Source organism: Coregonus clupeaformis, unplaced genomic scaffold, assembly GCF_020615455.1.
Source record: "Coregonus clupeaformis isolate EN_2021a unplaced genomic scaffold, ASM2061545v1 scaf0851, whole genome shotgun sequence".
Taxonomy (NCBI): domain Eukaryota; kingdom Metazoa; phylum Chordata; class Actinopteri; order Salmoniformes; family Salmonidae; genus Coregonus; species Coregonus clupeaformis.
Window position 1 is genome coordinate 174,923 of NW_025534306.1, and position 27,473 is coordinate 202,395.

Sequence of the window (27,473 nt, forward strand, 5' to 3'; positions counted from 1 at the left end):
CTTAAAGTAATGATGGACTGTCGTTTCTCTTTGCTTATTTGAGCTGTTCTTGCCATAATAGGACTTGGTCTTTTACCAAATAGGGCTATCTTCTGTATACCACCCCCTCCTTGTCACAACAACTGATACTCTCAAACGCATTAAGAAGGAAAGAAATTCCACAAATTAACTTTTAACAAGGCACACCTGTTAAATGAAATGCATTCCATGTGACTACCTCAAGAAGCTGGTTGAGAGAATGCCAAGAATGTGCAAAGCTGTCATCAAGGCAAAGGGTGGCTGCTTTGAAGATTCTCAAATATAGAATATATTTTGATTTGTTTAACACTTATGGTTACTAAATGATTCCATATGTGTTATTTCACAGTTTTGATGTCTTCACTATTATTCTACAATGTAGAAAACAGTCAAAATAAAGAAAAACCCTGGAATGAGTAGGTCTGTCCAAACTTTCGACTGGTACTGTATGTAAACATAAACAGAGAAAGGAACAAAGATTTACCCTGCCTGGTTCACAAGTTTACATTCAGCTCTAAACTTTCACTTAAAACACTTATTTCCATAAATCCCCATAATCACTAACAGCATAAGACCCATATAATAATACATACGATAAGTTGCACGCAGAACATCACTGACAAGGATCAAGTTTCAAGGTTCCCTGTGGGGAAAGGCAGGAAGAAAGTCACGTGCATCCAATGGTAAGGGTGTATGTAAGAGTATGTCTCAAAGTGAAAGTGAAATTCTGATCTATCACACTGACTTCAAGTTGACACTAGAGAGCAGAGACACACTGATAAAGGGACATGGCAGATAGGCTGTGGCGCTGTAGAGGGGAAAGTACATCATATGTTGGGAAATACAAACTAGTTATATTATCCTATCTCAGCTCGTATTCATTAGAAATAATGTGGTACCACTGACAATTATATCATGGTACCTACTGTACATATTGGCAACTGCCTGATACGGTAACCAAACGGTAGCTCTACATCATGGTGCTATTTGATCTGGACAAATGCAGTGCACTATATTATGAGGTGTAGTAGGTTATCATTTGAGATTAACCACCAGAGTTCCACCATACCAGGCTCAGAACAGTGCAGTATACAGTATTACCCTTTTAACACTATTGGGCCAAACCGAACTGTACTGGGTTGGCTGGAGCCGTGATGGTCCTATCCATCATGGTTCCAGAAACTATGTTAAATGTATAACCAGGCCAGCCCAGTACAGCTGTGTTCATCTTGGCTCAGGTCAGTAGTGTTAAAGGGTATATGAGCTATATTCTAAATATATGTGTCACACCCTGGTCTGTTTCACCTGTCTTTGTGATTGTCTCCACCCCCTCCACGTGTCACCCATCTTCCCCATTATCCCCAGTGTATTTATACCTGTGTTCTCTGTTTGTCTGTTGCCAGTTCGATTTGTTTCGTCAAGCCTACCAGCGGTTTTCTCCTTGCGCCTGTCGTTCCTGTTTTCAGTTTTTTACCATTCTGCCTGCCCTAAGCCTGTACCCTGTTTTTGTAATAAACTTTTGTTACTTCGACACTGTCTGCATCTGGGTCTTCTCCTGAAACGTGATAATATGTCTCTGGGTCTATGTGTTGGCCGTGGTTAGGGTGATATGAGACTGCTGAGACAGGCAGGAAAGAGTAAACACTATAGTCCTCCTGGAGAGGGTGGCACGCATCCCATAACACACTGCAAAGAGGAGAGAAAACACACCCACTCTGTTCCAGCCTCCAAAACAAGAGAACAGTCCCATCTACAGTATGTAGTCCAAAGGTGATGACTGCAGTAGCGTGGATAAAAGGTGATGACTGCAGTAGGGTGGATAAAAGGTGATGACTGCAGTAGGATGGATAAAAGGTGATGACTGCAGTAGGATGGATAAAAGGTGATGACTGCAGTAGGATGGATAAACGGTGATGACTGCAGTAGGGTGGATAAAAGGTGATGACTGCAGTAGGATGGATAAAAGGTGATGACTGCAGTAGGGTGGATAAAAGGTGATGACTGCAGTAGAATGGATAAAAAGGTGATGACTGCAGTAGGATGGATAAAAGGTGATGACTGCAGTAGAATGGATAAAATGGAATAGGAAGACCAGTGAGTTGATATTCTGTGTATGACTGTATGGTTTGTATCAGTGTCTGGTTTGTGTTCTATACCAGAGGTTCTCAACCTTTTTGTGGATTCTCTACCCCCCAATCACATTTGGACCTGTCTGAAGTACCCTTTCATGTTGGTTTACTTGAAATACTGTTTGTCTACATATCATTTACTGATACAAATAATGTAATAAAGATAACAATCATTATATCATGATTACCATTACTATTGTTATTATTGACTTTAGAAGGGGTTGTTGGGAAATTTAGAATTTATTAGCCATTTCATGCAATCTAGAGCCTTTATGTCAAATAAAGAAGCCATTCAAACTAACACAGTAAATCTCGGGAGACCGAGAAAGAGAGGAGGTAGTGAAAGGGTAGAGAGTGAAAGAGAGGAGACAGTGAAAGCGAGGAGACAGTGAAAGGGTAGACCAGGGGAGGGAAAAAGAGAGCTAAGGCTCACTGCACTGAGGGATATGACAGACAGACTATGACGACCCTGAATTTGTCTGAACCGTCTCAGTGCTTCTCCTGCCAATAGGGCACTTCCCTTTAATTCCCTATTAAATAGCCAGCATCAGCTGCACAAAAGTGGGATGTGATGGTGGTGCGAATGAGGACGTGTTCAACCCTCAGTTCCGAAGCTCTTTACTCCGTTTGTTTTGTTGTATTTAAAAGTGTGCTTTGTAGCCTTGTCTGAAGTTTAACCAGGATCGGATCCACTAATTTCTTCCTTTGGACTACACATTTCAGTTGGTCTCCGCTGTTTCTTCATGGCCTTTCTCCACTGGAGATCTGTTGGCGGATTGGATTGTCTGACTGACTACAACTTTTTTGCATACGGTATTTCATTTGTTTTAGTGTGCTTTATACCGTGTTGATTTATGTGGTCAGTTGTAGTTGAAGACTACTGAGATTTGATACTCTTTATGGTTGTGTGGTAAAAGAGTTGAGATTTTAATTGTATGATTGAGACTGGGTTTACCCTACACTTTATGACCGGACAAACATTGCGCGACTAAGGTCACTTGAGTTCACTGCACTCATTTACCGGGATGGACACCTTTTTAGGCCCCAGGTAAGGGACATTTACCAGTGAACCAAGGATGTTATTGTTTTTGTGACTTATTGATTGTATGATTATTGTGATAATACAACAAATGCAAAAGAACAGTGGTTTTGAAGTTATTTCCAATTTTTAAAGGTTTATGAAAAGTGTATTTCCATACTGACTTTTACATGAGTCCTTTGTATTGGTGTAGACTTGACGGACCGGACGGGACTCACTCCCTCACAAACAAAAAGGATACATTTTATCTGGTAGGCACAACCTACCTGGCACCCCTACAAACAATAACCTCAAGTCAAAACCGTTACATAAAAATGGCACCCCAGATGGGACCTCTCAACATTGAGAAATAACCAAAGCAAATCTTTTGTGTGGAATTAAAACGATGGATTCACCCCAAGAAAATGTGCTCATCCATATCATACCTGTCAAAGGGAATACACAGGGTGATTCTGATAATGGAGCTGACAATAAAAATCATAATGTGAATACTGATGATGTGAATGGAGATAATGGAGTTGATTTGGGCCAGAGCCCTGGGAATCTGAATGCTCAGTCTGGACTACAGGCCACAGGAGGTCTAACCAGTTACTCTCTTATTGACATGGACTTGTGTGGTAGTACTGAGCTAGCTCTCCCTCTGACACCCAACCTTCCTCCATCGTCAAGGGTTTTTCTTTATTTTCACTATTTTAGAATATAGTGAAGACATCAAAACTATGAAATAACACATAAATCATGTAGAAACCAAAAAAGTGTTAAACAAATCAAAATATATGTTATATTTGAGGTGCTTCAAAGTAGCCACCCTTTGCCTTGACAGCTTTGCATACTCTTGGCATTCTCTCAACCAGCTTCACCTGGAATGCTTTTCCAACAGTCTTGAAGGAGTTCCCACATATGCTGAGCACTTGTTGGCTGCTTTTCCTTCACTCTGCCGTACAAATCATCCCAAACCATCTCAATTGGGTTGAGGTCGGGTGATTGTGGAGGCCAGGTCATCTGAAGCAGCACTCCATCACTCTCCTTCTTGGTCAAATAGCCCTTACACAGCCTGGAGGTGTGTTGTCATTGTCCTGTTGAAAAACAAATGATAGTTCCACTAAGCACAAACCAGATGGGATGACGTATCGCTGCAGAATGCTGTGGTAGCCATGCTGGTTAAGTGTGCCTTGAATTCTAATTAAATCACTGAGAGTGTCACCAGCAAAGCACCCCAACACCACCTCCTCCATGCTCCATGGTGGGAACCACACATGCAGAGATCATCCGTTCACCTACTCTGCGTCTCACAAAAACACAACGGTTGGAACCAAAAATCTCATTTGGACTCATCAGACCAAAGAAGAGGTTTCCACCAGTCTAATGTCCATTGCTCATGTTTACTTGGACAAAGCAAGTCTCTTCTTATTATTGGTGTCCTTTAGTAGTGGTTTCTTTGCAGCAATTCGACCATGAAGGCCTGCTTCACGCAGTCTCCTCTGAACAGTTGATGCTGAGGTGTGTCTGTTACTTGATCTCTGTGAAGCATTTATTTGGGCTGCAATTTCTGAGGTGCAGTTAACTCTAATGAACTTATTGTAGTGTCGAGTCAATGTTGCTAATTATGCTGTAACAAAGGAGTCCGCTTATACTGAGCTTTGATCATACGTTTTATTCATATCACAAGATTTCAGCATAAGTTTACAGATGTATATAGCATCCGGAGAACAGAGTCCCAAAATAATATGTCTGCTCTCCTGTTCTTTGTTTAAACCCAGTACTTATAATTTTCCCAAGATATGGGTGGCTCCCTCTACTGTCCAATCCCCTGTCTACAACACACACTCCCTGTCTGTTCTATGAGGCGTCACCCTAAACCAACTCCCCTCTGAAACTGAATAAACATCCTCTCAGGTTCCACTTGAAAACATTAGCAGTCATAATTCTTCATATACTACATTCCCCCCTTCGAGACTAACTAAAAGTCTCGAAAACAAACTGAATAGGATTATGACAAGTAACAATTTATCTTATTGAGTATCTTTAACAATAAACCAAAAACACATTTTTCTATGGAGTGTAAATACCTTTCTATGAAATATGAACAAATCTTTATGGAGTGTGAGAGCGAAAAACCTGTCTGGCAGCCTTCTTTCCAAATATCCATCCATCAATCAAGACAGTAAAATTCTCTCACGGCCCCTCTGCCCCAGGCAACCACCTAAGCACTCCAGATCAATTCATAAATCTTTATCAATGCATTTGAAACTATGATGCAATTAAATACACATGAAAGCCCCAGCAAACAAAATACTATCCAAAATGTCCACTCTCAGGCTGGTCGACCCATCGGACCCTACAGTGGATTATCTCTATCCCTGCCTAGACTTCATGTCCCTAAGCATTCACGAAATAAACAAAAACATCTAAGATCCCCACATGTATCCAATAACATCAAATATCAATCTACAAAAATTAATACAGAAAGAATATGACACAAATTATGTATTACACATGCAAATATGTCTATATTTCATTGCAGACACTGGAATGTAGTCCACTACACTTCATTTCCTCAGCAGTGTCGACTTCCAATGCATCGTTGATGATGGACTCTGAACATTTCCACACCTTCCTTGTTCCATCTCCTCCAGTCTCCTCATATTGTCCTTTCATATTGTCCTTGTTTGAGTATTTCAATCTCTACATATTCCCCCATATGATTCTGGAAGAAAAGAAAAGACCAAACAGTATCTTTTGCAAAACAACACATTCAAATTAAAACATCAATATCAACTAAGAATATAAAAATAATATATATAAATGATATATGAAAGAATATATAAATGATATATGAATGAATCACATTATTCTATTTCCCCCCTTTGATTCATAACAAAATACTAAAATCACACTAATATTGAAAAACATTTGAAAAATGATCAAATAATTAAAATGGATATTTATCCATCAATACTCCATCCAGTCCCACTTGTCCATCTTCATCCAGATCAGGAACAGTCAACAACGGCATCTGAGTGTTGTCTCCAGGCATCACAACTCCAACCCATCTCAATATCATAGCCTTCGCAAAGGTCAGTAACAAAGTACAAAAGCAAAACATCACACACAGTGCTATCAGATCTGCTACTAAAATCTGAACCATCACTGCTCCCACTGGGCCTAACTGATCTTGCAACCAAGTCTTCGCCGACCATCCAGCACCTTCAGATCTACCAAATGCATCCCGTATATTCTTCAATGCATCTATAACACTAGTGATATTATCGGAACTATCAGGGATCAAAGTATAACAATCATCCCCCGTCAAATTCATAGCCAAACATAAGCCACCTTGTTTTGCTAGAATATAGTCAAGAGCCATGTCATGTTTCAACAGCGTCAGTCTGTGACTTCTTTGAGTATTCGACAAAAGGTTCAACCCTCTTATCGTTTCATTTGCAAAACCCTGCAAAGTATAGTTAATATTATCTATGTTATCTTCCCAAATTTTACACCATACCATGGAAAAATCCCCACTTCTCTCTTAGACTCATCCTCCAATGATAGGCTTCCAGACTATGAAATTCTGCCATGTCCCTTTTCACCCTATTTCCAAACCTAGCCTCAGATTTATCTGTGTCCGGTGCTTCCCCTCTTTCAATGGTAAAAACCTCATATGGAAGCTTCAACGTCGACATGTAACAACATCCTATCCATCCATAGGGTAAGAATATATACGCTTTATCACCACAAACCCACCAAATATCTCTAAAATTACCAATAGTCACATTGCCAGGCAAAAGCTGATCTTTCACCATCAAAGTCCTGCTCTTCTTACTAACTGGGACATAAAAAGTAACATTACATTTCTCATTACTACCCTTAAGGTCATGCTTACCCAAAGTCATCATATAATCATCACAATCTGATATTCCCATAAACATACCCTGTCCATCATATGTTTTATTAGAACAAAAACAGCTTTTAGCCCTTACAGGTTTCACCTCCAATGCTTCAGGATTCGCTGTTAACTGATTTTTCCTTCCCATCTAACAAATTCACATAGGTTAATTCACTTAACCCAATAACACTTAACTATTTCCAGTGGGAAAGTTGCTGATATCCTCTGTGTATTATTTACTGTTGGAGTGGCTACTGTAATATACTTCTCCTGAACTCCTTTGGTGACTGTGGAAGCTTCAACAGACTTCAAATCTTCCATTATAAGCGTCACTTTCACGAATTACATAGCCTTTTAACCAATAATTCTTAACCCGGAACAAATGTTAATGCTTGCACTAGATAAGTACACATATATTCTCCCTGATCTTTCCCTGTAACATTACGCAAAATAAGTGAACAATCACTCATAACCCTCTTCCACTTCATATCGTTGTACAAAATATACTTCCTTTGACTAGGGGCAACAGCTTCTACTTCTGGTCCTAATAACAACACTTCTTCTCCATAATTATCTCTCCATGTGGGAGGAACGTCACCACCCCCACTCCATCTCTCACAGCTACAAGGAAGATGAGCTGTATCACCCATCCTAACCCTAATAACAGTATTTTCCTCTAAAATTGGTGCTGGAGCTTTCGGCTCCCTTGTAATCAAATGTGATATATTTATGGCTTCAATAATTGTCAATGTTGAAGGAGTTAAATTGCTTCTCACTGTTGTTATAATATACTAAAGTGTTGATGTCATTGATGTTGATTCATCCATTCTCCCTCAGGCTTTGAATTCTTGACTTGTATTTCCATCTGTCACCACTAGTGTCACTACATTAACTCTCAGCCCTAACTCTAATCCCTCACTTTCAAACTGTTGATTATAAAAATACACTTATAATCACCTTGATCTTCCTGCTGGGAATTGTAAATATAGATACCACAATCACCCTCAATCTTCATTCTTCTCTCATCATTCAGCAACGCATACTTTCTTAATGCAACTGCTCCTAACAGATCTAAACTCCGGCCATATCTATCTTCCCACTGAACTCTAAATTTCCCTTCACCACTGTTCTCTCTCGTGCACTGACACGGGAGCTGAGCTGACTGTCCCAGAGTTACTGCAACCCTAGTTTTCGTAACGTTTTGGTCTGACTTTTCTCCTAACTGGTCTAGGCTTACTTCGTCTAACCGAATCCCCAGCTTCTCCTGTAACAGAGTTGCCCTTGGTGATCTCCGCTGCTTCACATTCCACTGAAATATTCCCTGCTGTTTCTGGGACATATTGAAAATCAATTTCCCCAAATCTCCTGTCCTTTCCCTCCATTGCAGAGTCATCTCTGGCATCATCAGAAGTGTAAACATAATCATCCATGCTATCCGTAACATTGACAATCTCCCCTTCTTCCTGTTCTCCTGAGCCCTCAACATCCTCTCTCTCTGCGCGTTGCACACCTCTTCTCCAGGCGCTTTAACACAATGTGACAAATGATACCACGTTGGAGACCCTATAACCTGGACAGCTGTTCCAGTACTACGAACCACTTCAAATGGTCCTTCACGACGTTCGTTATACCACTTCCTTCTGAATACCTTTACGAACACCTTGTCCCCAGGTTGCACTGTGCTCCTTTTTTTCTCATCAAGCTCCTCCTGTACCTCTTCTTTTCTTTGCCTGTCAGAAACATATGTGGACAACTTTTTATGAAATTGGCCATATATGTAACGTACGCTCTCATTTCATCTTCCAAAAGAGCCAAGCTTGGACCCTTTCCGCTTGTTCGCAAACAAGGCGTAGGCATCCTTCTTCCTGTTACAAATTCATGGGGTGTCATACGTAGATCACGCAACTCACTTGAGCGACACACCATTAATGCTAAAGGAAGCGCCGCTACCCAGTTTAGACCCGTATGCTGACAAATTTTGACAATGCGATTTTTCAAGACACCGTTCATTTTTTCACAAATCCCTTGACTTTGTGGGTGATAAACTGCTCCAAGACGTTGCTTAATTTCCAATTTTTGCAAGAGCAATTTCACTGATTTATCCACAAATTCCCTCCAATTATCTGAGGATATTCGATCGGGTAATCCCCACCTGCTTATGACTTCTTTACACAAGAAGTTGGCAACCGACTGAGCATCCTTTTGCTTGGTTGGACAGGCCTCGGCCATCGTGAAAATCTATCTACAACCACCAACATGTATCTTTTCCCCTCAACTGGTTTTATCATATCAACAAAGTCAATAACCAATTCACGCATAGGACCTCTCGGTGTAGGAATGTACCCAGGAAGAACAGTCACACCCCTGCGAACATTATTTTTCAGACAGATTGTACACCTTCCTATCATATAGTCAATCTGTTCAAACAAATATGGTTCCCAAAAAAACCTACTCCTTTATGATCTTACTATTAACCCCTCATGGTTTCTCCCCAAACAACAATTGATTCCTAGTCTAACAATTTTTCTATTGTCTTCAAAACACCTGCTTTTGAAAGTCCTTCAATTTCTGGGTTCAATCCCTTGGATTGCTTCATCTTTCAATGGATACTGATTCTTCCAAGGAGGTCTGGCTCCTGGTCGAAGTTCAACTTTCACAGGTTGGGCTGATTTCACAAGTCCAATATCGGTACTGTGTTGAGACCACAAACATTCTGGAACTTGTTGCAACATCTCCTCTTTCATAGGGTCTGAATACATCTTCGCACTGCAAATAGATTCATGTGTCATCCGTACAGCTTGTGGTTCTCCTTGTCCTTGAGCCGAAATCATTATTTTAAGAAATCGTTGATCTTCACTCCTCCAAATCATCAAATTCTCTTTCATCGGTCTGAAAACAGCTTTCTCTGCTTCTTTCATCATTTCTCCTATTTGCTTCTGCTCATAGTCTTCCCGAAACCAACAAGGTCACATGTGGCACACTCTTCTCAATCTCAAATTCTTTATTCAGATAATCGTCTGTGTTTATCTTCATAGCTGCTCCTTGTGGTCCTAAAATAATGCAAATTGAGCTAAGTTGAACATTCTTCGGTTGATGACTCAACCATTCCTCTGAGTGTGGTTGGGCAGCATTCTTGAAATACTTGAGCGTACAATTAAATGGATATTCCGGAAGCCTCGCATCTGGCATATTTGCCACAATAAATTTCTCCCATATCTTAGCCTGCTCCAAAAATCTTCACTGAGATTTCCAATCCAGAATACTGAAGACGAATCCATCTCTGTCATCATCAACAATTTGTAAACCTTTTTCCTTTGGCACTTCTACCAGACAGCCGTCTGGTGTACATCTTATTGTACAGTTCAACTTACACAATGCATCTCTTCCCAACAATGCAATAGGTGTATGTTCTGATACCAGTATGGGTATTGTAATTTTTGATTTTTATAGCAGAGCTCAATTGGTTCCGTAAGAGGAATCAGCTGTTTTACTCCCTCGAATCCCTATCCTAATTAGTTAATTTTACATAGTGAGATGTGTAACCTCTTCAGGCTGAACACAGATAAAAGCTTTTCCACTCTCCGCTATCACTTCCCATAGTCCTTTGTTTTCACTTCAATTGTTTGATATTTTTCTTCCTAATTGGTGCTACCAGCTGACACCCCCTTCGGATCTTCTAGGCACTCTAGAATCCTTGCTCCTTTAAGGGTTCACCTGTCCTCCAGATGATCTTCACTTGCTCCTGTATATTCCTCTTCAACTCTTTCTCTCCAGAAACTATCTATGGATATGAAACAACTTGTACCACTTGTTGTGGCTGGTACAATTGCATTTGACCTTGTTCAGTTGAAGCTGTGGCAGTGATTGTTGATTTGGTTCACCCTGATTCTTCATAACCAAAGCTTCTCTTCTCCTTCTTATTCTCCACCAGTTGTATTTGATCAAGTTTTCTGAGAGTTTCTTGGTCCTGCTCTTTATGATTCGTTCATCTTCATCTCTGATGCAATAATCACCCTCCTGAACGATCACCGGAAGCTGAGGATAGACGTCCTTAAGCTCTACTTCTTTCTCATAAGGTGGGGGTCTTTTTGCTGAATCCGTATGTGAGAAAGGTGTGCTGACTTCTGCCATTAGTTTTTCTGTCGCCTTTGCTTGTTTCACCATTTTCTCTATACCTTTGTTTATTTTATCGTTGGCATCTTTTATCAGTTTTTGTCCTTCATTCTCGAACAACTTAAGAACACCCAGCTCTCTTTGTGTCTTTTCTTTACGTTTCTCCCTTTTTTCCCTTTCTTTTGATCTGCTTTATGAATTGACAGAAGCACTTTCATTATGTTGATTACGTCAGGGTTAAGAGTCCCTTCCACTGGCCATGGTTGTTCAATGTCAGGCCAACGTTTGTTCCATTTTCCAGATAACTTTTAGTTAATGGTATTGCAATGTTTACTATTTTCAACTATATCAACAGGTGTAATTACCTTCATAGTTCTCATGTCCTTTTTCCCCATTGTAACAACTATTTTATATTCCTTTATTGTAAATTATTTCTATTTTAGACTATGTAGCCTATAGCTTCCTCCTTATTTTTTCTCTCTTTCTATTTTATTTTCTTCTTCCCCAAATTACTTAATTAATCAATCAATTTATTCATAAATTGATTTATCTATTCATTTTATTTTACCAAATTATTGATTAGTGGCAATCTTACCACATCCAATCAGGAAAGTAAATGAAAGTAGTCAACTTCAGAGCAATCCAAAAATAAAGACTTCTAATCCTACAACACTACAATACTCATAAACCCCATTGCTTAATAAGCACCCAATTATCTTAATTTTACAGAATAATGTCAGTACTCGATTCCCAACACAACTCTAATCAAACCCACTCATGCACAAAAACTCCAAAATGCAATTTTTATTTTCATCAATTGATCAGTCTTTTGCCAAGTCCTTGTCAAATTGTCATAACATCAAATATCCTAGGCACACAAATTATCCTTTATTGGAGGGCAAGGTCTTTGTAAACAAAACAGTACTAGCCTTGATCCTGTCGCAGCAGACTCTGTCGCGTCACACCCTGTCACATGATGTACACGTCAGCACTTCCGCTCTCTTCCTCTTACCGTCTCTCATGTGACAGAATAACAAAGGACAAACAAGAAGTTAGTATTTTATGCACACACTGAGTTTGTCAAACATTCAATACTCCTCCGTTCATATTTGCACTAAGAAATAAGCAAAAACTTAACTCAGGAATATTATAAGTAACTCAATAACATTTTATTTTATTTATTTTAATCCGTCATTTTATTTTATTTATTTTAATCCGTCAACATATCTCTAATTTATCAATTCAATAGGTCTCAAGAAAACAGTTTCATCTTCAAACAGCCGATGTAACAACCAGAATACACCATTAGACTCTAAATCTCTATGTCTTTTGTTCCTTCGTTCGTCTGAGCCTCCCCACAGCACAGTGTAGCAGAGGAGTGACCTATTTACCCCTACGTCACTCTAGTGTCGTAAAATCACACGCATGCGCAGTACATTCATCACTACGATTTCACAGTGGAAGGAACTCTCTCTCCCAGCTCTCCACTCCAGACAACAGAACGTTAGCAGTCACGCTATACCTCCTCTCCTTTACCCTTATAGACAAACAATAACACTTAACAGAGCTCACAAAACATCAGGCACCAAGCCCAAACTATCTAAACACAATATTGGTGGCTTGTCCCATTCCTATGGACCACCAAGGAAAAAATATCAAACATAACCCGCATCAAAATTGGCATGTAGCAAGAATTAGCATTTAGCATTTAGCATTAGCATTAGCATGTAGCATGAAGCATCATTAGCAGGCCACGTTTAGCATTTCTCCCTCCGCCGTGTCGTAAAATGTCTTTGTTTGCTAAATTTCTGCTACCACGAGGTCTCTGGAAATGTAAGGAGAGGTTACATCAAACAAATGCTTCTTCAAACACCAGCTGAGCGGTAACACGCAATCACAATATACCACAGCCTCAAGTCCCCAGGACTCACCTAATCACACCTAACGCATTATTAGGATTTTTTGGCCCACCTTAGAGGTTGCCTTTAAGAAAAAGGGCTTCCGTTGATTCACAGCGGTTCTAAGTTACATACATATGCCTAGGCCTTATTCCTCTCAATCGATTGTTCTTGAACTCTTATTCAAGCAAAAATATCTCTATAGACACTCTATAGACACTCCCCCCATTTTGCGCTGTTTACCAGTGCAAACAAATTTAGAATGGTTAGGCCAGACCCCTCGTTCGCAGCAATAAAAGCAACAGCAGCACACACCGGTTCCTCACGGTACAACTCCCCAGCGCACACACCCAAAAGCAGACGAAGGAAACACACACAAGACCGTGAGAAATCTCACCTTAAGCTGGCGTCTTGAGCGAGAGTCACCTCGCTGCTCATGAATGAAACACTGCAGAGTCGTAGACCGCATCATCACTCGTCGCCATTTGTAGTGTTGAGTCAATGTTGCTAATTATGCTGTAACAAAGGAGTCCGCTTATACTGAGCTTTGATCATAAGTTTTATTCATATCACAAGATTTCAGCATAAGTTTACAGATGTATATAGCATCCGGAGAACAGAGTCCCAAAAAGAATATGTCTGCTCTCCTGTTCTTTGTTTAAACCCAGTACTTATAATTTTCCCAAGATATGGGTGGCTCCCTCTACTGTCCAATCCCCTGTCTACAACACACACTCCCTGTCTGTTCTATGGGCGTCACCCTAAACCAACTCCCTCTGAAACTGAATAAACATCCTCTCAGGTTCCACTTGAAAACATTAGCAGTCATAATTCTTCATATACTACATTATCCTCTGCAGCAGAGGTAACTCTGGGTCTTCCTTTCCTGTGGCGGTCCTCATGAGAGCCAGTTTCATTATATCCCTTGATGGTTTTTGCGACTGCACTTGAAGAAAGCGTTCAGTTCTTCAAAGTTTCCAGATTGACTGACCTTCATGTCTTAAAGTAATGATGGACTGTCGTTTCTCTTGCTTATTTGAGCTGTTCTTGCCATAATATGGACTTGGTCTTTTACCAAATAGGGCTATCTTCTGTATACCACCCCCTTCCTTGTTACAGCAACTGATAGGCTCAAACGTATTAAGAAGGAAAGAAATTCCACAAATTAACTTTTAACAAGGCACACCTGTTAATTGAAATACATTCCAGGTGACTTCCTCAAGAAGCTGGTTGAGAGAATGCCAATAATGTGCAAAGCTGTCATCAAGGCAAAGGGTGGCTACTTTGAAGATTCTCAAATATAAAATATATTTTCATTTGTTTAACACTTTTAATGGTTATTAAATTATTCCATATGTGTTATTTCACAGTTTTGATGTCTTCACTATTATTCTACAATATAGAAAACAGTAAAAATAAAGAAAAACCCTGGAATGAGTAGGTGTGTCCAAACTTTTGACTGGTACTGTATGTAAACATAAACAGAGAAAGTAACAAAGATTTACCCTGCCTGGTTCACAAGTTTTCAGTCAGCTCTAAACTTTCACTTAAACACTTATTTCCATAAATCCCCATAATCACTAACAGCATAAGACCCATATAATAATACATACGATAAGTTGCACGCAGAACATCACTGACAAGGATCAAGTTTCAAGGTTACCTTTGGGGAAAGGCAGGAAGAAAGTCACGTGCATCCACTGGTAAGGGTGTATGTAAGAGTATGTCTCAAAGTGAAAGTGAAATTCCTGATCTATCACACTGACTTCAAGTTGACACTAGAGAGCAGAGACACACTGATAAAGGGACATGGCAGATAGGCTGTGGCGCTGTAGAGGGGAAAGTACATCATATGTTAGGATAATATAACTAGTTTGTATTTCCCATCAGCTCGTATTCATTATAAATAATGTGGTACTACTGACAATTATATCATGATACCTACTGTACATATTTGGCAACTGCCTGATACGGTAACCAAACGGTGCTCTACATCATGGTCAAATGCAAGTCACTATATTATGAGATGTAGTAGGTTATCATTTGATATTAACCCTCAGAGTTCCACCATACCAGGCTCAGAGCAGTGCAGTATACAGTATTACCCCTTTTTAACACTATTGGGCCAAACCCGAACTCTACTGGGCTGGCTCTGATATTTACCTTCCACATGGTCTTGTCCATCACGGTTCCATCAACTATGTTAAATGTGTAACCAGTCCAGCCCAGTACAGCTCTGTTCATCTTGGCTCAGGTCAGTAGTGTGAAAGGGTATATGAGCTATATTCTAAATACAGTTGAAGTCGGAAGTTTACATACACCTTAGCCAAATACATTTAAACTCAGTTTTTCACAATTCCTGACATTTAATCCTAGTAAAAATTCCCTGTCTTAGGTCAGTTAGGATCACCACTTTATTTTAAGAATGTGAAATGTCAGAATAATAGTAGAGAGTGATTTATTTCAGCTTTTATTTATTTCATCACATTCCCAGTGGGTCAGAAGTTTACATACACTCAATTATTATTTGGTAGCATTGCCTTTAAATTGTTTAACTTGGGTCATACGTTTCGGGTAGCCTTCCACAAGCTTCCCACAATAACTTGGGTGAATTTTGGCCCATTCCTCCTGACAGAGCTGGTGTAACTGAGTCAGGTTTGTAGGCCTCCTTGCTCGCACACGCCTTTTCAGTTCTGCCCACAAATGTTCTATAGGTTGAGGTCAGGGCTTTGTGATGGCCACTCCAATGCCTTGACTTTGTTGTCCTTAAGCCATTTTGCCACAACTTTTGGAAGTATGCTTGGGGTCATTGTCCATTTGGAAGACCCATTTGCGACCAAGCTTTAACTTCCTGACTGATGTCTTGAGATGTTGCAAGCGTCCGCCTTTTTCCTCCAAACATAACAATGGTCATTATGGCCAAACAGTTCTATTTTTGTTTCATCAGACCAGAGGACATATCTCAAAAAAAGTACGATCTTTGTCCCCATGTGCAGTTGCAAACCGTAGTCTGGCTTTTCTATGGCGGTTTGGAGCAGTAGCTTCTTCCTTACTGAGCGGCCTTTCAGGTTATGTCGATATAGGACTCGTTTTACTGTAGATACTTTTGTGTCACACTCTGGCTCTGGGACTTTGTATGTTGAGTCAGGGTGTGTTCGTTTTGTTGTGTTTTTGGGTATGTTGGCTGTGTAGTCATATGACTCCCAATCGGAGGTAACGAGTGTCAGCTGTCGGCTCGTTATCTCTGATTGGGAGCCATATATATACTGGGTGTTTTCACTTTGTCTTTGTGGGTTATTGTTCCGTTTCTGTCAGTTTAGCAGAGGACTTCACGAATCGTCGTTTGTTTTGTATTTACGTGCTTTACTCTATTAAAGTTATCATGTTCACTCAACGCGCTGCGCTTTGGTCCGTTCATTCATCAGACGATCGTGACAGAATAACCCACCTGGATTAATGGGCAGCACCGGACTAAGAGGCAGCACCAGGCTAAGGGACAGCACCGGACTAAGGGGCAGCACTGGACTAAGGGGCAGCACTGGACTAAGGGGCAGCACTGGACTAAGGGGCAGCACCTGACTAAATGGCGGATCCTGGCTGGCTGGCTCTGGCGGATCCTGGCTGGACGGCTCTGGCGGATCCTGGCTGGACGGCTCTGGCGGATCCTGGCTGGACGGCTCATGGCTGGCTGACGGATCTGGCTGCTCATGGCTGGCTGACGGATCTGGCTGCTCATGGCTGGCTGACGGATCTGGCCACTCATGGCTGGCGGAAGGCTCTGGCTGATCCCGTCTGGCGGAAGACTCTGGCTGCTCCTGTCTGGCGGAAGGCTCTGGCTGATCCGGTCTGGACGGAAGGCTCTGGCTGCTCCTGTCTGGCGGAAGGCACTGGCTGATCCTGTCTGGCGGAAGGCTCTGGCTGATCCTGTCTAGGGAAGGCTCTGGCTGATCCTGTCTGGCGGAAGGCTCTGGCTGATCCTGTCTGGCGGAAGGCTCTGGCTGATCCTGTCTGGCGGAAGGCTCTGGCTGATCCTGTCTGGCGGAGAGCTCTAGCGGCTCCGGTCCGGCGGACGGCTCTGAAGGCTCATGGCAGACGGGGCGGCTTTGCAGGCTCAGTACAGACGGGCAGTTCAGACGGGCGTTGGGCCGACGGACAGTTCAGACCGGCGTTGGGCAGACGGGCAGTTCAGACGGCGTTGGGCAGACGGGCAGTTCAGGCGCCGTTGGGCAGACGGGCAGTTCAGACGGGCGTTGGGCAGACGGGCAGTTCAGACGGCGTTGGGCAGGCGGGCAGTTCAGGCGCCGTTGGGCAGACGGGCAGTTCAGACGGCGTTGGGCAGGCGGGCAGTTCAGACGGCGTTGGGCAGACGGACAGTTCAGGCCCCGTTGGGCAGACGGCAGACTCTGGCCGTCTGAGGCGCACCGTAGGCCTGGTGCGTGGTGCCGGGAACTGGAGGTACCGGGCTGAGGACACGCATCTCAGGGCTAGTGCGGGGAGAAGCAACAGGGCATGCTTGGCCCTGGGGACGCACCGTAGGCCTGATGCGTGGTGCCGGAACTGGAGGTACCGGGCTGAGGACACGCATCTCAGGGCTAGTGCGGGAAGCAGCAACAGGGCATGCTGGACCCTGGGGACGCACATAAGGCCTAGTGCGGAGAGCAGGAACAGGCCGGGCTGGGCTGGCGACGCGCACCGTATCTCTGGTGCGAGAGGCCGGAACAGGCCGGGCCGGGCTGGCGAGCGCACCGTATCCCTGGTGCGTGGAGCAGGAACAGGCCGGGCTGGGCTGGCGGCGCGCACCGTATCCCTGGTGCGAGTGGCCGGAACAGGCCGGGCTGGGCTGGCGACGCGCACCGTAGGCTTCGTATGAGGCTCAGGAACAGGCCGGGCTGGGCTGGCGACGCGCACCGTACACTTAGTGCGAGGGGCCGGAACAGGCCGTGCCGACTGGGGACACACACTACTGGCTGTACCTCGGGATTAGGAACGGGCCGGACCGGACTGGTTACACACCCCAGTACCTCTCGCCGTGCCTCTACACCTTCCTTCCCTGCCTTTCCAGTCGCCCCTTAACCTGGTAGCCTCCTGAATCCGTCCCTTCTCTGCCTCCGTCAGCCCCCTTAACCTGGTAGCCTTCTGAATCTGCCTTGTGGCAGCCTCCTGCTGCTCAGTCGCCCAAGCCATGTGCCCCCCAAAAACTTTTTGGGGTTGCCTCTCGTCCTTCAGACAATGGCCCTGCCGATGCCGTTGCTCCTCTCCTGCCAGGTTCTCCCCCTTCATCGCCCTCCGGTACCCGGACGGCCTCCTCCTGGGTAATATGTCCCCAGCCGAGGAGGACATCCACCAACGTTCTCTCCTGACCCGGCGCCTCTCCCATGTCCAGACCCTTTGCTCCTGGACGCGCTGCTTGGTCCTTTTGTGGTGGGTTATTCTGTCACGATCGTGTGAAGGAGGAGACCAAAGCGCAGCGTGTTGAGCGAACATCGTAGACTTTATTTAATTAAAGCAACCACGAAGAAAACAACAAATGAATGACGAAGTGAAGTCCACAGTCGCAATGACTGAAACATGGAACAATAACCCACAAAGACAAAGTGAAAACACCCAGTATATATATGGCTCCCAATCAGAGATAACGAGCCGACAGCTGACACTCGTTACCTCCGATTGGGAGTCATATGACTACACAGCCAACATACCCAAAAACACAACAAAACGAACACACCCTGACTCAACATACAAAGTCCCAGAGCCAGAGTGTGACACTTTTGTACCTGTTTCCTCCAGTATCTTCACAAGGTCCTTTGCTGTTGTTCTGTGATTGATTTACACTTTTTGCACGTTCATCTCTAGGAGACAGAACGCGTCTCCTTCCTGAGCGGTATGACGGCTGCGTGGTCCCATGGTGTTTATACTTGCGTACTGTTGTTTGTACAGATGAACGTGGTACCTTCAGGCGTTTGGAAATTGCTCCCAAGGATGAGACCAGACTTGTGGAGGTCTACAATTTTGGCTGATTTATTTTGATTTTCCCATGATGTCAAGCAAAGAGGCACTGAGTTTGAAGGTAGGCCTTGAAGTACATCAACAGGTACACCTCAATTGACTAAAATTATGTCAATTAGCCTCTCAGAAGCTTCTAAAGCCATGACATCATTTTCTGGAATTTTCCAAGCTGTTTAAAGGCGCACAGTCAACTTAGTGTATGTGAACTTCTGACCCACTGGAATTGTAATACAGTGAAATAATCTGTCTGTAAACAAATGTTGGAAAAATTACTTGTGTCATGCACAAAGTAGATGTCCTAACCGACTTGCCAAAACTCTAGTTTGTTAACAAGAAATGTGTGGAGTGGTTGAAAAACGAGTTTTAATGACTCTAACCTAAGTGTATGTAAACTTCCGACTTCAACTACAGTGGGGAAAAAAAGTATTTAGTCAGCCACCAATTGTGAAAGTTCTCCCACTTAAAAAGATGAGAGAGGCCTGTAATTTTCATCATAGGTACACGTCAACTATGACAGACAAATTGAGAGAAAAAAAATCCAGAAAATCACATTGTAGGATTTTTTATGAATTTATTTACAAATTATGGTGGAAAATAAGTATTTGGTCACCTACAAACAAGCAAGAGTTCTGGCTCTCACAGACCTGTAACTTCTTCTTTAAGAGGCTCCTCTGTCCTCCACTCGTTACCTGTATTAATGGCACCTGTTTGAATTTGTTATCAGTATAAAAGACACCTGTCCACAACCTCAAACAGTCACGCTCCAAACTCCACTATGACCAAGACCAAAGAGCTGTCAAAGGACACCAGAAACAAAATTGTAGACCTGCAGCAGGCTGGGAAGACTGAATCTGCAATAGGTAAGCAGCTTGGTTTGAAGAAATCAACTGTGGGAGCAATTATTAGGAAATGGAAGACATACAAGACCACTGATCATCTCCCTCGATCTGGGGCTCCACGCAAGATCTCACCCCGTGGGGTCAAAATGATCACAAGAACAGTGAGCAAAAATCCCAGAACCACACGGGGGGACCTAGTGAATGACCTGCAGAGAGCTGGGACCAAAGTAACAAAGCCTACCATCAGTAACACACTACGCCGCCAGGGACTCAAATCCTGCAGTGCCAGACGTGTCCCCCTGCTTAAGCCAGTACATGTCCAGGCCCGTCTGAAGTTTGCTAGAGTGCATTTGGATGATCCAGAAGAGGATTGGGAGAATGTCATATGGTCAGATGAAACCAAAATAGAACTTTTTGGTAAAACTCAACTACGTCGTGTTTGGAGGACAAAGAATGTTGAGTTGCATCCAAAGAACACCATACCTACTGTGAAGCATGGGGGTGGAAACATCATGCTTTGGGGCTGTTTTTCTGCAAAGGGACCAGGGACGACTGATCCGTGTAAAGTAAAGAATGAATGGGGCCATGTTTGTAGAGATTTTGAGTGAAAACCTCCTTCTATTAGCAAAGGCATTGAAGATTAAACGTGGCTGGGTCTTTCCAGCATGACAATGATCCCAAACACACCGCCCGGACAACGAAGGAGTGGCTTCGTAAGAAGCATTTCAAGGTCCTGGAGTGGCCTAGCCAGTCTCCAGATCTCCTACCCCATAGAAAATCTTTGGAGGGAGTTGAAAGTCTGTGTTGCCCAGCGACAGCCCCAAAACATCACTGCTCTAGAGGAGATCTGCATGGAGGAATGGGCCAAAATACCAGCAACAGTGTGTGAAAACCTTGTGAAGACTTACAAAAAATGTTTGACCTGTGTCATTGCCAACAAAGGGTATATAACAAAGTATTGAGAAACTTTTGTTATTGACAAAATACTTATTTTTCACCATAATTTGCAAATAAATTCATAAAAAATCCTACAATGTGATTTTCTGGATTTTTTTCCTCATTTTGTCTGTCATAGTTGACGTGTACCTATGATGAAAATTCAGGCCTCTCTCATCTTTTTAAGTGGGAGAACTTGCAAAATTGGTGGCTGACTAAATACTTTTTTTCCCCCACTGTATAGACAGTGGGGAGAACAAGTATTTGATACACTGCCGATTTTGCAAGTTTTCCTACTTACAAAGCATGTAGAGGTCTGTAATTTTTATCATAGCGTACACTTCAACTGTGAGAGACGGAATCTAAAACAAAATCCAGAAAATCACATTGTACGATTTTTAAGTAATTAATTTGCATTTATTGCATGACATAAGTATTTGATACATCAAAAAAGCAGAACTTAATATTTGGTACAGAAACCTTTGTTTGCAATTACATAGATCATACGTTTCCTGTAGGTCTTGACCAGGTTTGCACACACTGCAGGGATTTTGGCCCACTCCCATACAGACCTTCTCCAGATCCTTCAGGTTTCGGGGCTGTCGCTGGGCAATACGGACTTTCAGCTCCCTCCAAAGATTTTCTATTGGGTTCAGGTCTGGAGACTGGCTAGGGCCACTCCAGGACCTTGAGATGCTTCTTACGGAGCCACTCCTTGGTTGCCCTGGCTGTGTGTTTCGGGTCGTTGTCATGCTGGAAGACCCAGCCACGACCCATCTTCAATGCTCTTACTGAGGGAAATAGGCTGTTGGCCAAGATCTCGCGATACATGGCCCCATCCATCCTCCCCTCAATACGGTGCAGTAGTCCTGTCCCCTTTGCAGAAAAGCATCCCCAAAGAATGATGTTTCCACCTCCATGCTTCACGGTTGGGATGGTGTTCTTGGGGTTGTACTCATCCTTCTTCTTCCTCCAAACACGGCGAGTGGAGTTTAGACCAAAAGCTCTATTTCTGTCTCATCGGACGACATGATCTTCTCCCATTCCTCCTCTGGATCATTCATATGGTCATTGGCAAACTTCAGACGGGCCTGGACATGCGCTGGCTTGAGCAGGGGGACCTTGCGTGCGCTGCAGGATTTTAATCCATGACTGCGTAGTGTGTTACTAATGGTTTTCTTTGAGACTGTGGTCCCAGCTCTCTTCAGGTCATTGACCAGGTCCTGCCGTGTTGTTCTGGGCTGATCCCTCACCTTCCTCATGATCATTGATGCCCCACGATGTGAGATCTTGCATGGAGCCCCAGACCGAGGGTGATTGACCGTCATCTTGAACTTCTTCCATTTTCTAATAATTGCGCCAACAGTTGTTGCCTTCTCACCAAGCTGCTTGCCTATTGTCCTGTAGCCCATCCCAGCCTTGTGCAGGTCTACAATTTTATCCCTGATGTCCTTATACAGCTCTCTGGTCTTGGCCATTGTGGAGAGGTTGGAGTCTGTTTGATTGAGTGTGTGGACAGGTGTCTTTTATACAAGTAACGAGTTCAAACAGGTGCAGTTAATACAGGTAATGAGTGGAGAACAGGAGGGCTTCTTAAAGAAAAACTAACAGGTCTGTGAGGAGCCGGAATTCTTACTGGTTGGTAGGTGATCAAATACTTATGTCATTCAATAAAATGCAAATTAATTACTTAAAATCATACAATGTGATTTTCTGGATTTTTGTTTTAGATTCCGTCTCTCACAGTTGAAGTGTACCTATGATAAAACTTACAGACCTCTACATGCTTTGTAGTAGGAATACCTGCAAAATCGGCAGTGTATCAAATACTTGTTCTCCCCACTGTATGTCTCTGGGTCTACGTGTTGGCCGTGGTTAGTGGTGATGTGAGACTGCTGAGACAGGCAGGAAAGAGTAAACACTATAGTCCTCCTGGAGACGGTGACACGCATCCCATAACACACTGCAACGAGGAGAGGAGAAATCATACCCACTCTGTTCCAGCCTCCAAAACAAGAGAACAGTCCCATCTACAGTATGTAGTCCAAAAGGTGATAACTGCAGTAGGGTTGATTAAATGGAATAGGAACTAGTGAGTTGACATTCTGTGTATGACTGTATGGTTTGTATCAGTGTTTGGTTTGTGTTCTATACCAGAGGTTCTCAACCTTTTGTGGATTCTCTACCCCCCAATCACATTTGGACTGGTCTGAAGTACCCTTTCATGTTGGTTTACTTGAAATACTGTTTGTCTTCATATCATTTACTGATACAAATCATTTAATAAAGATAACGATCATTATATCATGATTACCATTACTATTGTTATTATTGACTTTAGAGGGGGGTTGTTGGGAAATTTGGAATTGATTAGCCATTTCATGCAATCTAGAGCCTTTATGTCAAGTAAGGAAGCCATTCAAACTAACACAGTAAATCTCGGGAGACCGAGAAAGAGAGGAAGTAGCGAAAGGGTAAAGAGTGAAAGAGAGGAGACAATGAAAGCGAGGAGACAGTAAAAGAGGGAACAGTGAAAGAGAGGAGACAGTGAAAGAGTGAACAGTGAAAGGGTAGACCAGGGGAGGGGAAAAAGAGATAAGGCCCACTGCACTGTGGGATATGACAGACAGAGAGACACAGACACACACTGCCACAGAACATGTGGGATATAAATACCCAGTGATAATGAATAGATAAAACACAGTCTGCCCAGACTGGTCTCTGTCTCAGGGACCTCACGAGGAGCCAGATGGCACTGGTTCACTATTTTTGACCATAGCCCATAGGACAGTGGTTCTCAAACATCTCCTCGGGGACCCCCAGCTGTTCCATGTATTTGATCTATTCCAGAGCTAGAACACCTGATTCAACTTGTCAACTAGTCATTAAGCCCTTGAATAAGTAAATCAGGTCAGATAGTTCAGAGCTACAACAAAATAGTGAAACGTCTGGGGGTCCCCGAGGAGATCCTCTGCCATAAGGAATAGGGTGCCATTATCTGCCACAGTGGACGCATCATAATACCCATAAAAAGACAGGAATGGTTCCAATCGTTTTTCCACCATTCATTTTTCACATCGTGAATTTTACAAAAAAATTCAATTAATTGTGTATTTGGTGTAGGCTTACCTTCGTGTGACATTTTGATAGCCGTGTAATTCTCTCTCGGACAAGGTGAGTTTTATCATTATATTAGCCTCAATTGAATCCCAAAAAATTGAAATGCTAATTATTGACAAAAGTTACCTTCTCCGAGAGAGATTTTCCGATTATCAAAACGTTATGCCAGAGGTAAGCCTACATGAAACACTAGACCTTATATGAAGTAGTTCTAATATCCCAGATGGAAAAATGTATGGTGGAAAAACTATTGGAACCATTTCGGGTTTTATGACTCATAGATACACACAGCGAGGCGTGGCTTAATGTGACCACGCCCCTGAGTAGGGTACAGGCGTAGGGTACTCACTTTACTCCCATGTTAAATTGACTACTTTACTCATTAACTGACAATGACTGCATTCTATTTTTATCATTCTATAAACATTTTGGATGTGCTTGGTTGGTCATTTTTAACATACTTCCATGTCGTCTTAATCAACAAACTACATCATACCTAAAAACACTGATTCTAAACTTAAAAATGCTAGCATGAACAGATAAACTGTCGCATGGAATATACGTCACGATTATCAGCCAAAGAGCCCGATTCCAATGGACTTTCTTCAACTAGCTAATGTTAGCTAACTAACCCCTGCTTTTATAGTTAAGATGCCGAAAAGGTGTTGCGTACCATTTTGTTTGAACAATAGTAGGAGAAAAGACCACCAAATTAAGATTCATCAACTGCCCAAGGACCAGGTTAGACGAACCTCATGGTTTCAGGCTATACGCCACGATGGTAATGGAAAGCTGTGGGCTCCGGCTACTCACCATCGATACATTTGTGTGTTCGCTAGCTAACACTTGTTTGTATCTAAATCGCTATGTGTATTGCCTGTGTAAACCTGGAGATTCTACCAAGCAGATGTAGATATCACCATAAACTACTTTGGGACATTTGTTAGGGTTGTCTTCATAGCTGGTCTCCGGCAAGTTGAAAGGACATATAGGCAAGCCAACAAGAATCAACTTTTCTAAATACCTAGACCGTTCAAGGGCAGGCAAAGAATGGAAGTAGTTACGAGGCGTATCTAAGACCTGTGAATTAGATCAAGATTGACTTCTCTCGCTAGCCAGACAAATAATGTCAGTTAACCGTCAAAAAAGCTAGGGTGTAAATAAACAGTGACGTTAGTATAATGCAAGAGCTTTACTGTCAGTGTTGGCAGATCAGTATAATGCAACAGCTTTACTAGCTTTACTGTCAGTGTTAGCAGGTCAGTATAATGCAACAGCTTCAGTAGCTTTACTGTCAGTGTTAGCGGGTCAGTATAATGCAACAGCTTTACTGTCAGTGTTAGCAGGTCAGTATAATGCAACAGCTTTAGTAGCTTTACTGTCAGTGTTAGCAGATCAGTATAATGCAACAGCTTTAGTAGCTTTACTGTCAGTGTTAGCAGGTCAGTATAATGCAACAGCTTTAGTAGCTTTACTGTCAGTGTTAGCAGGTCAGTATAATGCAACAGCTTTAATAGCTTTACTGTCAGTGTTAGCAGGTCGGGTAACACATTAGAGTGGCAGAATAAGTATCATGCAAATAATTTGTTGTTGTGACAGCCAAGTATGTTAATAAAGACACGTGACGCCGCTGAAAACGTTTATTGAAATGACAAAAAAGTGTCAGTAGTTTGCTTAGGATGATGCCAAAGTTAGGCTAATTACATGGGAGTAATGGGAGTACCCTACCTCTGTATCCTACTCGTGGGTGCGGTCACGTTAAGCCACGCTTCGCCTTGTGTATCTATACTGTGGTGTTCAATTTGGGACAGCCAATATCAGAGGAGACATGCGACCTCTAGTGGCAGGAAAGTGGAACAACATCATAACTGGCTCTACAGATACTTGGGCTACGTCCCAAATTGCACCCTATTGCCTATATAGTGTACTACTTTTTGACCAGACCAGGGCCCATAGTGTACTGTGTACGAATAGGGTGCCATTTGTACTATAAGTGATATACTCTATTGCTGTATAGCTACTGTGTTTAAATGTTCTGTGGATCTCTGTGTTTAGGGGAAAAAGAAAAAGAGCATCTTTCACCTTGTTCTTGATACGTATTCATTCCTTTCTACAGAGCTATAGATGGGGCCTATAGGTAGCATGGTGCTTGTAACAGCATGGGAGTGGGTTTGATTCCAGGGACCACCCATATGTAAAATGTATGCACTCATGACTTTAAGTCGCTTTAGATAAAATAGTCTGCTAAATGGCATATATTATATCAGGACATCAGATGAGCATTGATGCAGATGCTTAGGAACTGACACTCAGTAGCTTACCACACATTGGACACAGCCTATAAATATATACACACACACACACAGACACACACACACTAGCCCTCCCCAGACCACTCCAGGACTGTGACAAGAGTTGATTGATTATGATATTGTCTCTTCCTGATTTAGCTCCAGCCTGAATTAGTCATTTATGTTATGTTATGTTAGAACAGATCTGATAGGCCCTCTGAGAAAGACCAACGCATGTCACAGCCAATCAGGAGCGGCCTTTTTGAGAAGTTAATTACTCTACTTCACAAACGACAGCCAATACTTCAGAATGATTTGATTCATGGTGTTTTACAGTAATTTATACATAATTTATACATTTACATTGTATTTCAAGTTTGAATGAAGCCCATTTAAGTTCATATAGGTTTAATATGACCGGACTGATGTTCAGAATGTCAATACATTAGGCTGACATACTGTATAATAAGGTTACATGAAGACAACATGGAAACCATAGGATGACATTCAGCAGAAATGATACAAGGTGTGAATTTCCTCTATGTTAGTATACTATAATTAATTCAAACTGTGAGTAACACACTCATGAACATGCACTTTTAGACAAACACACGTACGCACAGTCACATATGCTCGCACACGCACACATATGCACACAAACACACACACACAATTTTTGCTAGTCTGACATGCACACACACAAAGTCAGTGACATCTGCAGGAGTGATGGTCAGTGAGGCTGAGCTTTTACCACCACCATTAAGACGGGCCAAAGTATGAATAGAGTTTCTCAGTAAACTTTTCGCCAGTGAAATATTATTTATGAGACCTGGACTCCACACTGTAGAAGGAGACTCGACCCTCCCTCATAATCCACCAACACCCCCACCTTCTGGGGCTTCTGGGTTGTCAGGAAGATGCTGCCGTACGTCTCCATATCTAACTTGTTTCCCGTCTTCAGACAGGATGAGAGTGGGATGTGCTGTATCAGGGTCTAGAGTCACGTCCACTGAGGAGAGAAACATCCACTTTATTAGAATGATAAAAATAAAAAAAAACAAATATGGGAAGTTATTTTACTGCAGGACTTGCTGCACAGTACATTACTGTAGACAAATGTAGCCTATAAACATAGAAAATGCACCATTCTTTGTCTGAGACTTCATATCCCAGACCCTTTAGATAGAGCTTTAACCTG

The 27,473-nt window shown here is 42.5% G+C and overlaps 1 pseudogene; it reads right to left on the reverse strand.

Moving 5' to 3' along the window:
* LOC121562173 overlaps window positions 1-27,212 on the reverse strand; it is a 75,034-nt pseudogene extending 47,822 nt beyond the window's left edge.
* Between the last annotated feature and the right edge of the window lie 261 nt (window positions 27,213-27,473).